The sequence below is a fragment of the Pinus tabuliformis genome, chromosome J (assembly GCF_031772625.1).
Source record: "Pinus tabuliformis cultivar Carrire ecotype Pingquan chromosome J, CPIR1, whole genome shotgun sequence".
Lineage (NCBI taxonomy): Eukaryota > Viridiplantae > Streptophyta > Pinopsida > Pinales > Pinaceae > Pinus > Pinus tabuliformis.
Window position 1 is genome coordinate 121441961 of NC_142295.1, and position 15769 is coordinate 121457729.

Consider the following 15769-nt stretch of genomic DNA (forward strand, 5'->3'; position numbering starts at 1 on the left):
TAATTAGTAAAGTTCATAATATTAAATATTAATATTACTATTATCCTAGTTTTGGGTGATAAAATTTTTATTAGTAAGCTATCTAAAGGGAACTTAAACCTATTATTAAATTAAAGTCACTATTTTATCAAAGTTAACGTTAAATCATTTAGTTAGTCATAACAAGGACAATCTCCTAAAAAGAACAAGACAATAATAGAGGGGAGGGGCGAGGAAGGAATGAGTAGGAAGAGAGTGTAGGGATCCAACAACTACTGATTTTCTAGCCATCATCTCTACTGAGATTTCTTGGCCTTTTTCAATCTCAATGGTATTTTCGATGATGAAACTGAGAAACCTTAGCAATGACCTGGGCTTCTTCAATACAAACATGATGTTTAGTCTTCTCAGCATGCTCTGCTAGTGCAGAAGACTTGGTTCTCCCATGTTTTAGGTTTGCTGCGTGCTCATTAATCCTTTCATTAATAGAGCGTCCAGTCTCACTAATGTAGGGGGTCCCACATGAACAAGGAATAATATAGACACCCTTCATGTCCTTAGGGTTGATAGGATCCTTCATAGAACAGAGGGAATTATTGATGGTGTTAAGGGGTCTAAAGGTCGAGGGAATGTTATGCTTTCTAAGAATCCTAGCAATCTTATCCATGGTCCCCAGGATATAAGGAAGATGGGCACCTGTGACTCGATCTTTAGGTTCTTTTTTAACCATCGAATTCTTGTAGGCTTTATGGAAAGCCTTCTGACCAAGGTGTCTACTATAACCATTCTCTACAAAGACATTAAGCAGATGGGATTTCTCTTTATCAAAGCTCTTTTTATCAGAGATTTTCAGGGCTCGGTTCTGAAGGCTGACAAAGGTGGGGCTGCTGCCATCCTTGACAGATATTATCACCACAAGAAGATATGAGATCATCTTTATAATAGTGCTAGCTATAAAAATCTCTCAAAGAACCCTCTTAAGAAGATTTCAAGGACTGTGGCTCTCGGCATCAAGTCCAGTAACTCTGTGAGTTCCCTTGCCCATAAATTCATTGAGAGTAGTCCCATTACTCTGAGGATCTATGGGCTTCCAAAGATTCATAAAGAGGGAGCTCCCTTAAGGCCCACTGTCAACACCATTGGTGGTCCTACCTACCTTTTGGCTAAATTCCTTGCCTTGAAACTTAAACCCTTAGTTGGCTGCACGGAGTCATTCATCAAGGACTCTGCATCCTTTGTTGAGGAACTCAAGGGCATAAAGCTTGACCCTGGGGACATCCTTGTGAGTTTCGATGTAATCTCCCTTTACACTTGCATCCCTATAAATGAAGCCATGGAGGTTATTAACCGTCTCACTGATCCTGATTCCGCTAGGTTAGTTGAGATTTGTCTCACCTCCACTTTTTTTAGTTTTGAGGGCGAGTTTTTTGAGTAGACCTGTGGTGTTGCCATGGGCTCCCCCCTATCCCCTGTTGTTGCTAATATTTTTATGGAATATTTTGAATCCAAGGCTTTGGCCTCTTCCTGTCTCCTACCCAAGCTCTGGAAAATATTTGTAGATGACACTAATGTCATCTAGTCTCATGGCTAGGAGGAGTTGGATCTCTTCTTCAAGAATCTCAACTGTCAATCGTCTGCCATTAAGTTCACCCTGGAACAAGAAGTCGAAGACTGCCTCCCTTTCCTTGATATTCTTATTTTGAAGAATCTGGATGGCTCCCTCTCCCACCAGGGGTTTCGTAAGAAAACACATACTGAGCAATATCTTCATGCCAATTGCCATCACTTCCTTGCTCAAAATATGGGTGTTCTCAACACCCTCGCTACTCGAGCCCTGAGAATCTTTGATAAAAAGAGATTTGATAATGAGAAATCCCATCTGCTTAATGTCTTTGTACAGAATGGTTATAGTAGACATCTTGGTCAGAAGGCTTTCCATATATCCTATAAAAATTTGATGATTAAAAAAGAACCTAAAGATCGAGTCACAGGTGCCCATCTTCCTTATATCCAAGGGATCACATATAAGATTTCTAGGATTCTTAGAAAGCATAATGTTCCCTCGACCTTTAGACCCCTTAACATCATCCGTAATTCCCTCCATTCTGTGAAGGATCCTATCAACCCTAAGGACATGAAGGGTGTCTATATTATTCCTTGTTCATGCTGGACCCCCTACATTGGTGAGGACGCTCTATTAATCAAAGGATTAATGAGAACGCAACAGACCTAAAACATGGGAGAACCAAGTCTTCCACTCTAGCGGAGCATGGTGAGAAGGCTAAACATCATGTTTGTATTGAAGAAGCCTAGGTCATTACTAAGGTTTCTCAGTTTCATCACCGAAAATTTAAGGAAGCCATTGATATTGAAAAAAGGCCAAGAAATTTCAATAGAGATGACAACTGGAAAATCAGTAGTTATTGGATCCCTGCCCTCTCTTCTTAGTCATTCCTTCCTCGCCCCTCCCCTCTATTATTGTCTTGTTCTTTTTAGGAGATTGTCCTTGTTATGACTAACTAAATGAGTTAACGTTAACTTTGATAAGATAATGACTTTAATTTAATAATAGGTTTAAGTTCCCTTTAGATAGCTTACTAATAAAAATTTTATCACCCAAACTTTAATTACTGTGATAATAGTAATATTAATATTTAATATTAAGAACTTTACTAATTATACCTATATCTTTTAATATAGGTTACTATAGTCCCCATTTTGATTATTTTTAAAACAAATTTGGTTAACATTTTACTTAACCAACCATAAATATTCATATTTAGTTTTAATGATTAACATCATTAAAATATATTATTATTAAAAATAAATATATTAACTATTCTAATAATATTATTTTAACTAAATAATTTATCTAGTCAAATCTAGCCGTTCTTGGTAGATTATAGCCGTTTGTCCAGCCTGGTCCAATATAGTTGTTTTCCGGTCAAACCTAGCTGTTTGAAGTTCTGCTATCCCTATTTAACATGAAGCCATGATTTGATTATTTGACTTGTCCTAACGATGAACCACACTTGCTGGTTCGAAACGTGTCGACGAAATTATTCTGATGTGATTTTTCCGAAAATATTTTTATCATACAGATTCTGGATCACATAAGCTTAAATTTGAAAATTAAAGTTAATTAGAGGTATGTATGCATATTATATTTTATTCTCTTTCCATGTGAAAACAAAATTAATTATAATAAAATTAAAGTTAATTAAAGGTATGCATACAAATTATATTTTATTTTCTTAGGATGTGAATTTGTAATTTTTTAATATATTTTAGTGAAAATACATGTATTTAACCATTATACTTATTTACACCGTATAAAATATTATATTTAAAATAATAAAAATATCGCAATTATATAAATTTAGTCTAGTAAATGTTATAGTTATATAAATTAAGTCTAATAGACATCTATTTATAATAAGCATCAAAACATTTCATAATAGGTTTTACATTACTAAAACTAAAAAAATCATAAAATTAACTAAATTATAACTTTATTACTATTATTAATTAAATTTTTTTAATATAAATTAGATAAAACTCAACTTTTGATTACTGTATACTACTATGAATATCCTATAATATTCTATGGATGTTAAATCTCTATCATCTGCCTAATAAATATTGATAACTAGATTGAAATTCTGAATCAGTATTTCAAAATACACACATTAAACTAATTAAAAGTTATATTATTAAAAAATAAAAGTTAAATAAATTTAAGTAAATAATTGAAACATGTATTCTAACTAATAGACAAAATGAATCTCCCTGCTGGGGTGATGATCAAGGGAAGTACTATGGAAGATGGGAATGATTATCCCCCACGTGACCATCTTAATGCATAAACATGTTGGTGCAAGAGCGTTGAGAATTTGCTCGATGAATGTTCTTGAGACGGTGGAAGGAATATTAGGGAGGTTGCTAACTTAGAAAATCATTTGGAACAATAGGGCTATGAAATTTGTAGCAAAGGATGGAAGTGTTGGCTCCAATTCTGCAAGTGGACTTCTCCAAGCCCTAAGATTCTTCACTATTAGAGGTATGTTTTGCATAGTGGTTCAGAGCTCTGAGCAGGATGAATTCAAGCTCCTCTTGTTGCTCAGTATGTAATTCGGGACCCGGGTTCAACTGATTTATTGGGCCTTTATGCTGATGGAAATATTCGTGGTGAAGGCGACAACCCATTGCAAGGATCCTTCCAAGCAGTCTGGCTTTGCAATGCAAGGAAGGTCGTGTTGGATGTCAGTGGATTATCCCAGGTAATTGTTTGCCAATCTCTCCATTTTGGGTGGATTATTTGGTCTTCTCTAGTATTTTGGCCTATTTTTCTCCCAATGTTGCTTGAATTTGTGTTATGTACAAGATTTAAACAGATTTAAGGGGATAATCATCCCAATCTATTTTTATTTAGGATGTTTAGCTTTATTCTTCTTCTGTCAGAGATCTATGGGCCGGAGACAAGCTTGGCACTTCTTAGTCGCTGCTGGTTAGTGTTAGGAGCGTGGAGAATTTTTTTGTTCTGAGCGCTTGGCTATTGGAGTCCTTGGAGTGTTGGGTTTAGGAACTCTCCCTTCCAAATCTTGTTTTTTATCTTAGTGACCACAATCCATTGTGGGCGTCTGTTGTTTATTGTTTAGAGTGTGTATTTGGGGTTTGAGGTGGGTTTCCTAGGGAAACTACAACTTCCCGACAATTCTCAGTTGTGGTTGGTGGAGCCCTCTTCAATTGTCAAACCTCGGTGGGTCTAGAATAGAGGCATCATCTGTACATAGTTAGAATGACCATTTGTTGAGGGGGGGTATAGTTTACTCAATAGGCCACCTATGTTGTGCTAATGTGGCCATTCTCGTTGTGGGGGTGGCCAATGGGGCCAAGGAGATAGATTGCAAGGGGATCCTTTGGCGAAAGAGGACAAGCTTGATCAAATTCTTGGTGGCTCTCCTAGGTGAGTTGATCTGCTACCTCCTTTTGATTTAAGAAGCTCAGATTCACCTTGTCCAAGCTTTGGTGGACCAACAAGCTCAAGACAGTTGAAATGACCACAGTGAAATTCTCAATTTTCTTAATGATATTTTGCACAAACAAGGATGCATCTTAGATTTCCATGAGTCACTACACTGTAATCAGAAACACTAGCAAGATTAGATGGATAGTTTTGAAAGGTGGTTGGCCCATATGGAGTCTCACGTCCATGATACCTTTCATCGCTCGACTAAGAGAGGTGACTCAGCACAACGTCCCAACGAGGATAATATGGAATGAAGAAAGATGGAAACATTTTTTTTCTCTGTTTTGTGCTAGTTGTGTCGCTGACATGAAATCTCCCAGTTTTGTTCAGTTAGTATCCATCTTTTTTTGTATGTATTTGTTGGCAAACAAATCCAATAGGAGTGAAGCTTTTGTTTACTAGCAACTTCTCTACTCACAATGTAATCATATTTTGAATTAATAGCAAATCTTCAACTTACAAAAAAAATGACGAAATGACTATTTTCTAAGCATTTTACAATTTATGAAAAATTAATTGTATTTAATAATTTTTATAAAAAATGAAATTAAAATTAAATAATATAATCATGAGAAAATTAAATTTGAAATTATGAATTTTAATAAAATTCTAAAATAATTAAAATACAATAATTATGTTTAATGTAAAAATTTAATATATTTATATAAATAATTAAATTTTAATAATTATTTTGGTAAAATAAAATAATTAATATTATAATAATTATAAATATCAATATAAAATATTGTTTTTATAATTTTGTTTAATAAACATCTATTATTAACTTTATAATATAAGCGATTTTGATAAATATAATAGTTTTGTTTTATTTTTAAATATAATATTTCATAACAATTAAGTAATAGGGTGACAAGTTGGGGTGAGAGTCTATATGGTCTCAGAAAAATCTAATAGTTTATTTTTTATAGGGCCTTGGCAATGTTTCCAGCAACTTAGTAGAAACCTTAGCATTATGGAAAGGTGTTATGAGGCACATGCTTTAAAAAATATAGCAATCTGATAATTACAGTCCACTTTGAAGTGGGAAGCTCAATTTACAATGAATACAATGTTTAAGACAAGATTTGATGATCCTAAGATTAGGTCTCCTTGATATATATATATATATATATATATATATATATATATATATATATATATATATATATATATATATATATATATATATATATATATATCCTCCACATCAAGTTGGCCTAGAAGAGATTAAGTCAGCATAAGGACATCAATACGACCTACCTTGAAGCCTATAAATAGAAGCAAAGTCAAATTCATTCGGATCATCTCATCCCAACCAAGTTCGATATCTCTAAGGAAGCCAGAGAAATGCGAAGTGGGTCTAAGGAATCCAAAGGAAGTGCGAGTTGGGTAGAGTCTAAGGAGAAGAATAAAAACGAAATTTTGGTGCCTCTCTCTCTTTGTTTCATCCCCTAGTTTGGGAGATTGAAGTTTTCCAAGTTTTACTGATGCCGAAAGTTGCCTAATTCCAGAAGCTGCTACATTGTTGAAGTTGCTGGAAGAGAGGTCATAGATTTGGGATGTTGAATTGGAGTGGAGGGAAGGTTTTATCTTTGTCTAGGGTGAAAAGTCTCAAAGAATACTATTGAAAGGAAGAAAATTTGGACTAGGATTTCCCCTCGCGAGGGGTTTTTTCCTGGCATAGTGCCTATATCTAGTGTCCATTGTTTCATGTGCTTTTGCTTTGGTAATTACTTGATGGGCTAAAATAAAGAATATATAAATAAAACCTAATAAGAAGTCAAGAACATCACAAGAAATTATCAAGTATAAGAAAAATTTCCTGGCTTTCCGGTATTATAACAAGAGAGGGAGGTGGGAGAGAGAGGGAGAAAGAGGAAGGAAGAGAGGGAGAGAGAGAAGAAGAAGAGACACATAGAGGGAGAAATATGGAGAGAGAGAGAGGGAGTGATAAGAGATAGATGGAGAGAGAGTGAGGGGGAGAGAAGAGTGTGAGGGAAGAGGGAGAGGAGAGTGAGAGGGAGGGAAGGGAAAGAGAGAGAGAGAGAAGGGTAAGTGAGAGAGAGGGAGAGAAAGAGAGGGAGAGAAAGTGAGGGAGAGAGAGATATAAATATGGAGATACACATATTTATTTTTAATAATAAATATTTATTAACCTATAATCATTCCTTGCTTGCTTTCTATTAACTGTTGTATTAATTTTTCTAATAACAATGTTTTTTCAAGTTTTTCCATTAATATATTTTATTAATCATAATACATTTTTATAGTTTAATTATTTAATTGTTATGGACCCTTTGTCATAGAACTATGTTATCATCTACCAATCGATTATTAGGGATTAGATTTCCCCTCTAACAAGGTTGTAGTGCTAAAATCATGCACTTAATATAACTAAAGTATATAGATGATTAGAAGTTAGATTCCCCTCCACCAAAAGTTGTAGTGCTTAAATCATGCACTTGATATAACTAAATTATATGATCACATTCAATACTCTACCTTTTACATAAAATCATATAATACTAATAAAAAATGTTGCATATTACACTTTTTTTCAATATTATGTTTTTACATTTATCATTTATGCATAAAATGTTCATTCTTTTCAATATTATTTTTCCTACATTTATCCATTTACAAACGACTATCCATGAATAACGATCTTGTATTATTTATCCAAATACTACATAGGTATGTTGGAAGCGAATGCACTTATTGATGCAGTCCTAGATCCCATTGGCCCTACATGGAGGATCAGGTGCATTGGGGATGAGGGTATATCTAAGAGACTGGATAGATTATTGGTGAGTCAAAATCTATACAATCATCTAGTGGGTATTAGATCTTGTATTATCCCTTCATTTATTTCTGATTATCAACCAATCATGCTATTATAGGATGGGGAGAAAAATAGGAGGATCTACCATTTCAAATTTAATCTGAAATGGCTGCATATAGAAGATTTCAAGAACCTAGTTTATAATTTGTGGAACAAGGTAATGACTCCTTCCCCACCGAACTACATGTCATCAATTTTCCAGAAATTAAAATCCCTGAAAAGAGAAGCCCGTTCATGGATCAAAAAGAAGGAGGAGGAAGAACTTGAAGCCCTAAAAGAGATAGACTACATACTCCGATATTATGATGATCCTGCAGACCCTCTATGCTTTTTAGAATCATACAAAACGAAAATTATTGAGCTGGAGGAAAAGAGGAGTGTGATTCTTCGATCACAGGAAGAAGATATCTATATGAAAAGCCAAGAGATTTGGGTTAAGGATGGAGATAAAACTCCATATTCTTCCACATGCAATATAATCTTAGGAAGTAATCTAACTCCAGAAGGAAGGTTAGGGATGCTACAGGTAATATATATTCCACTCAATCGACTATAAAACAGGATGTTGTTACACATTTTAAAGGGCTATACAAGGCTCAGGAACATGATTATTCATCCCAAATGGAATATATTTATCTTGTCCCCAACATGTTCTTCGAAGAGGATAATGAAAAGCCAGGACAACTGACTATGAGGGCATGGTTGACAGAGATATTGAAGGATTGTGTGGAGGAAAAGAATCCTACACCAAACAGGTGGGGGGTAGAATTATTTTTACTCTTAATTGAGTTGATGATGCTAGACCTTCTGGCCATTGCTGAAGAATCAAGGATCCACTCATACATTTTGGGGGCCATCAATGCCACATTCATAGAACTGATATGTAATAAGGAGAAACCTTAGACCTTTGTTGATTATAGATCGATCTCTCATTGTAATTTAGTGTATAAGATGATATCAAAACTGATAGCATGCAAACTCAATTCGGTTTTTTTGAAGCGCATCACTGTTGAACAATTTGGGTTTTTGGAAGGTAAATAGATACAGGATGCCATTAGCATCATTTAGGAGATGATACACACAATAAAAAATCGGAAGCAAAAATCATGTCTACTAAGGGTAGACCTGATTAAGGCCTATGAATGCATAGATTGGGAATTCCTTAAAATGGATCAAAATAGGTATCTCCCCTACGAACATTATTTGGATTATAGCATGTATTACTACCACAAATTTTGTAGTCATTATAAATTGTTTGTCGTCACAATTCCTCAATGCTCACAGAGGGTTGAGACAGGTCTACGCTCTATCCCCTCTTCTTTTCCTCCTTGTGATTGACTTTTAAGTAGAAAACTGCGGGAAGCGAGGGACAATGGCCATATTTCTAGGATTAATGTTTCCAAACAACACACTATTACACATTTAATGTTTGTTGACGGTTTACTATTTGGTGGGGAATCCTCTGTTGGTGAATGGATAAATATTCAAAGGATCATCAAGTACATCGAAATCACTACAAGCTTATGATACAAAACGGTTTTATCTGAATCCAACACGCTTTCATGATTAGCAAAAGATAAAAATTTTACAGACTAATATACTAAATTGCAAATCCCTAAATCTCTTTTCAATAAAAGTCCTTTTCTTTTTCTTTTAATTCTCTTTAAAAAAAAAATCACTTTAAAAAATATCCCACATATATTTTCTTTTTCCTTTGAAACAGAATTTCAGTTAAATTTGTTATGTGGAACAAAAATTTCTAGCTTTTCCAGCAATATAACACGTGTAGCATTTTTTCCAACATTATAGTGAGCATGTAACAGATTGTATAGTGCATTATTGTGGCTTTCTTTAACAAAAGAAAAATATCTTCTAACCTAGACTATAGTTGTCGACTTTGGGTCTCCCTTGGCTCTATTTAAACTGTTGCAAAATGTAATTCCTACTTTTCTTAGTTGTGACTTTCTATGTAAAGGAGTCTGTTCCTACTCTATAGGAGTGGTGATATCTATATGTCCCTAGTTTGGTGCGTGGTTGAGATATTCTCTCAACCAACTGATTGTGTGTCCAAGATAGTTTCCCTATCTTGAGACAACACTTCTTGTATATGTAATATCATAATTGATCAATGTGTATAGTTTAAAATATCAAATTTTATCTTGGTATCGAAGCCAATGAGGGGTTTTGCCTTGGTTGCTCATGGGCCAGGGAAATAAGAAAGTATATGTGTATTGTTTTAGTTTTTTTTTTTGTCCATCTATCAAAGTTGTGAGGGTCGAGGGAGTGTAGTGATCATTTTTTTAATTGCTGATCAACTTTTCAAATTGTAAGGTTGGTGTGAGAGATTGTTGGTATCACTGCTGCGGGCCCTATGAGCAGAGTCTATTGGCGAGATCTGCCGTGGTGCATGAAATCTCCCTTTGTTTAACCAACGTGAACTAATAATTTCGATTCAACGTGTGGATCAAATTTGTTCATGTTTGTGGCTCACGTTTTGCTTGGCAGATTTTTGTAGTCACCGTATAAAAGCTGCATTCATTCAGGCATAGGGAGCAGTGAAGAGCCGTGATGTGACTGTTAATTGTAGATCTATTTTTTTTTTTACTTGGAATGACGTGTGGCTTGGCCTAGATGCATGTTCAGAAAACTCTGATTGCATTGGATCTGGTTTGGTAAATCGGTTGATGGTAATTGACGAGCGTGATTGTATATCCAGAGCAAGGCCACTAAGGAGGGATGATTGATCTGTGTAGGCGGACCTCTGTGGGCATTGCTACATATGAGTGTGTGTGGAAGCAGAGAGCTAGTGAATGATGGTGCCTATGATTTTTGGAGGCCTCGTGGAAGGTTGATTGGCTTGGGTTGGACTGATGTAGAAATTATGGTTTGCATCATTCAAGATGACACTATGTATCGGTCATATGACTCGATTCCATGAGATCTTCGCTAAGATCTGGTGTTTAACATCAGCGCTCAGTGCCAAGAGGCATGCTAGTATCAGGACTTGGACTGGGACAAGGAATGGGGTTGACATTCGTAGTATCTCCCCCTCGCCTTTTCGGTTGCAGTGTTAGGTGTTCGAGAGGCATCTCAGATATCTTTGTGGGGAGCCATTCTTTTCCCTTCGAATCTCACATTTGACCCTTCAACTTGGGATCTCTAACAAGTGGTCAAGTTGGGACCGAGACTTGGACAAGGACTGGGAATGGGGCTGACATTCACAGTATTCACCCTCCCCTTTTCGGTTGCAGTGCTAGGTGTTCAAGAGGTGTCTCAGATCTCTTTGCGGGGAGCCATTCTTGTCCCCACGAATGTCAGATCTGATCCTTCAACTCGAGATCTCTAATAGGTGGTCAAGATGGGACTCACTTTTACCAAGATTTTTAGTCGGCTCTTTGCAAAGAAGGAAATGCACATTTTGATGGTTGGTATCGATGATGCAGGTAAGACGACCATCTTGTATAAGCTAAAGTTGGGAGAAAATGTTACGAACAACTCTACCATTGGATTCAATGTGGAAACTGTCGAGTACAAGAACATCAACTTCACTGTGTGGGATGTTGGGGGGTAGGACAAGATCCGTCCACTATGGAGACACTACCTCCAAAATACTCAATGTCTCATCTTTGTGGTTGATAGTAATGATAGATACCATGTTGTAGAAGCAAGGGATGAAATACATAGATTGTTGAATGAGGATGAACTAAGTGATGCTATATTACTTGTGTTCGCAAATAAGAAAGATCTTCCAAATGCTATGAATGTTTCAGAGATCACTAACAAACTTGGGCTGCATTCCCTTAGGCAGTGCCACTAGTATATCCAAAGCACTTGTGCCACTTCTGGTGAGGGCTTGTATGAGGGCTTCGATTGGCTCTCCAACAACATTGCAAACAAGACTTGAAGAAATATGGTGAATTGGGTTCCTGGAATTTTTGTAGGGAAATGTCGCCTTATTTGAGCTTTTGTGAGAGATAGTTTGAAGAAATAAGTGCAGTCAAACTGAATTTTTACTACTATTCAATTTCTTTTATGAGTTTGGATATTGAAAGTGTTATGGAGGTCACCAACTGTTTCCCATTCCCGAGCCATGGAGCATAGAGGACTATGGTGATTTTTTTATTTACAAAATTTGAAGATGCTTGAGCTACACAGACTCTAAATGGGTAGCTGGAAATTGTTGGTTGAATCATAAAGGTGTTGGCGATCAAGTTGAAATTCAAGAATTTGGGGCTAATGTTGATGATTTTAATGTTGAATTTAATAATAAGTATGTCATGTCATAGTACTTCTGGTTGTTATTGAAGTGACATTGGTCTGACCAACTATTGTCACATTTTTTTAGTGTTCGTTGGAACTGGTCATTCCGACAATACAAAAATTTGCAGGATATGATGAAGACATGACACTGAATATGACATTAGAGGAGATGCATCATATATTAAGGGATGATGGAAAATCAAGTTTGTGTGATTTTATGGAATAGACTCATGATCATGGTGTATTATGACTCACATATTATAATTAAAGAATATCTACATGTCATATATTGTTTTGTAATGGTTAGTTTTGGTCCTTCAAATGTTTTATGTACCTGCTGTAAGACCCAAAGAGGCATGCATACCCTTTGTTATGTGTTCCCCCTGTTAGAGAGTTTTTACAACCTTGAAGAGTGTGTCATGTGAGATGGATACACTTGGGTGGGTCGTATTGGTTTTAGACTCCATGAGGTGAAATTTTATATTTAGGGGGAGTTCATCGAGAGGTTGGATGAACCATGTATGTGAAGGACTTCCTAGTAGACTCATGATTACAGTGGTTTTGAACCCATGCATTCCGGAAGATGGTTGTTACTTTATATGGACATCGACAATTGCATTAACAGGGTACAAGGTGCAATTACCAAATTGGACCAGATGTGATATAGATCTTGTAGATTGATATCGAGACAAGTAGTCATTAAGAAAAATGTAATTCCTAATTGTCTTAGTTGTGAGTTTTTATGTAAAGGAGTTTGCTCCTACTCTATAGGAGTGGTTATATCTATATGTCTCTAGTTTGGTGTGTGGTTGAGATATTCTCTCAACTAACTGATTGTGTGTCCAAAATAGTTTCCCTATCTTGAGACAACACTTCTTCTATATATATGTAATATCATAATTGATCAATGTGTGTAGTTTGCACTATCAAATTTTATCTGAAACATCACTCTCATATCAATTTGGTAAACATGCAGAGAAGGAAACATAAACTTAACACGCTCAAAATCGGAGATACTGTTCAATTACATTTCTTTCTTAATTCAATTGTTCAAATCTTACATGATTATAAAGATTCAAGAAGAAATATAAGGTTAACACACTCAAAACTCTAGCTGTTGTTCAATTACATTTCTCACTCAATTCAATTGTTCAAAGTTTATATGATTATAAAGATTCGAAACCGCTAAAAATAGCTATGTTAATCTTTAGCTCTCACACACATGACACACACATCACTATCACCTCACTAACACATAGATTAAATTTATACAAATAACTCGAACACACATCACTATTAGCTCACCGACACTGATTAACTTTGTATAAATAACTTGAAGACACACATCACTATCACCTCAGTGACACATATATTATTCTTAATTAGGTTTCACGAGATGCATATCAAATATGTTTGGTCATTGTGCTAGTTTACAATCACATGGAAAATTTTAAATTTTAAGAATAGAAATTTATTTAAAAGAAAAAATTATAATTCGTAATTGTGCTAATTTACATTTTCACGGAAAATTTTAGATATAGTTTGCATGTTATCAGCTTTGGTATCATCTTATACACTAAATTACAAAGAGAGATCAATCTATAATCAACGAAGGTCTCATATTTATCCTTATTATATATCAGTGCTATGAAGTGGCATTGTTGGCCCTCGAAATGTATTAATGGATCCTTGATTCTTCAGGAATCGCCAGAAGGTCTAGCATCATCAACTCAATGAAGTGAAGAAATAATTCTACCCCCCACCTATCTGGTCTATGACTCTTTTCCTTCGCACAATACTTCAATATCTCTGTCAACTCTACCCTCATAATCAGTTGTCCTGGCTTTTTGTTATCCTCTTCAGAGAGCATGTTAGGGAAAATAGAAATATATTCCATTTGGGATGAATAATCATGTTATCTAGCCTTGTATAGCCTTTTAAAGTGTGTAACAACTTCCTTATCTATAGTCGATTGAGTGGAATATATATATTACCTGCAGCATCCCTAATACTCCTTATGGAGTTAGATTGTTTCCTGAGATTATATTGCATGTGGAAGAATATGTAGTTTTATCTCCATCCTTAACCCAAATCTCCCGGTTTTTCATATAGATATCTTCTTCCTGTGATCAAAGAATCACACTCCTTTTTTCCTCCAGCTCAATAATTTTGGTTTTGTATGATTCTGAAAAGTATAGAGGGTCTACAGGATCATTATAATATCGGAGTATGTAGTCTGTCTCTTTTAGGGCTTTAAGTTCTTCCTCCTTCTTCTCTTTGATCCATGAATGGGCTTCTCTTTTCAGGGATTCTAATTTCTGGCAAATTGATGACATGTAGTTTAGTGGGGAAGGAGTCATCACCTCTATTATAAACTAGGTTCTTGAAATTTTCTATATGCAGCCATTTCAGATTAAATTTGAAAGGGTAGATCCTCGTCTTTTTCTCCCCATCCTATAATAGCATGATTGGCTGATAATCAAAGAAAAATGAAGGGATAATACATGACCTAACACCCACCAGATGATTGTATAGTGTTTTATTCACCAATAATCTATCCAATCTCTTAGATATACCCTCATCCCCAATACGCCTGATCCTCCATGTAGGGCTAATGGGATCTAGAACTGCATCAATAAGCGCATTCACTTCCAACATACCTATGTAGTATGTGGAAAATAATACAAGATCGTTAATCATGGATAGTCATTTGTAAATGGATAAATGTAGGAAAAATAATATTGAAATGAATGAACATTTTATGGATAAATGATAAATGTAAAAACATAATATTGAAAAAGAGTGTAATATGCAGCATTGTTGATTAGTATTATATGATGCTTATGTAAAAGGTAGAGAATTGGATGTGATCATATAATTTAGTTATATCAGGTGCATGATTTAAGCACTACAACTTTGGTGGAGGGGAATCTAACTTCTAATAATCTATATACTTTAGTTATATTAAGTGCATGATTTAAGCACTACAACCTTGGTAGAAGGGAAATCTAATTCCTAATAATATATTGGTAGACGATAACATAGTTCTATGACAAAGAGTCCATAACAAGTAAATAATTAAACTATAAAAAAGTATTATGATTGATAAAATATATTAATGGAAAAGGTTGCAAAAACATTGTTATTAGAAAAAATAATACAACAATTAATAGAAAGCAAGCAAGGAATGATTATAGGTTAATAAATATTATTATTAAAAATAAATATCATAATAAATGGAAAGAAAATATTAATTATAGAAAAATTCATATATATAATTTCTTTTTTGGATAATTAATTTATGAGGACACTTCACAACTACAGTGTTATTGGAAAGAATACAACAATCAATAGAAAGCCAACAATGAATAATTATAAGTTCATAAATATTTATTGTTAAAAATAAATATGATAATGAATGGAAAGAAAGTATTAATTATGGAAAAATTCGTATATTCAATATTTTTTTGGATAATTAATTTATGAGGACGTTTGGTGATTAGAGTATGTTTTTTAAATACTTATTAATTCTAAAAAATTGATTTTAAACCACATAAAATTAGTCATCCACTAACGAAAAATTAGAAATTCAAATTTTAAAAATTCAAAATTTGATTTTTCAATTTCTTAAAAGAAAATATATTTAATTTTACCAAAAC

General features: G+C 34.6%; 1 pseudogene; it reads left to right on the forward strand.

Annotated features, from left to right (window-relative positions):
- The first annotated feature begins 11115 nt into the window (after positions 1-11115).
- On the forward strand, positions 11116-11754 carry LOC149225885 (ADP-ribosylation factor 2 pseudogene; annotated as a pseudogene).
- Positions 11755-15769: the final 4015 nt, after the last annotated feature.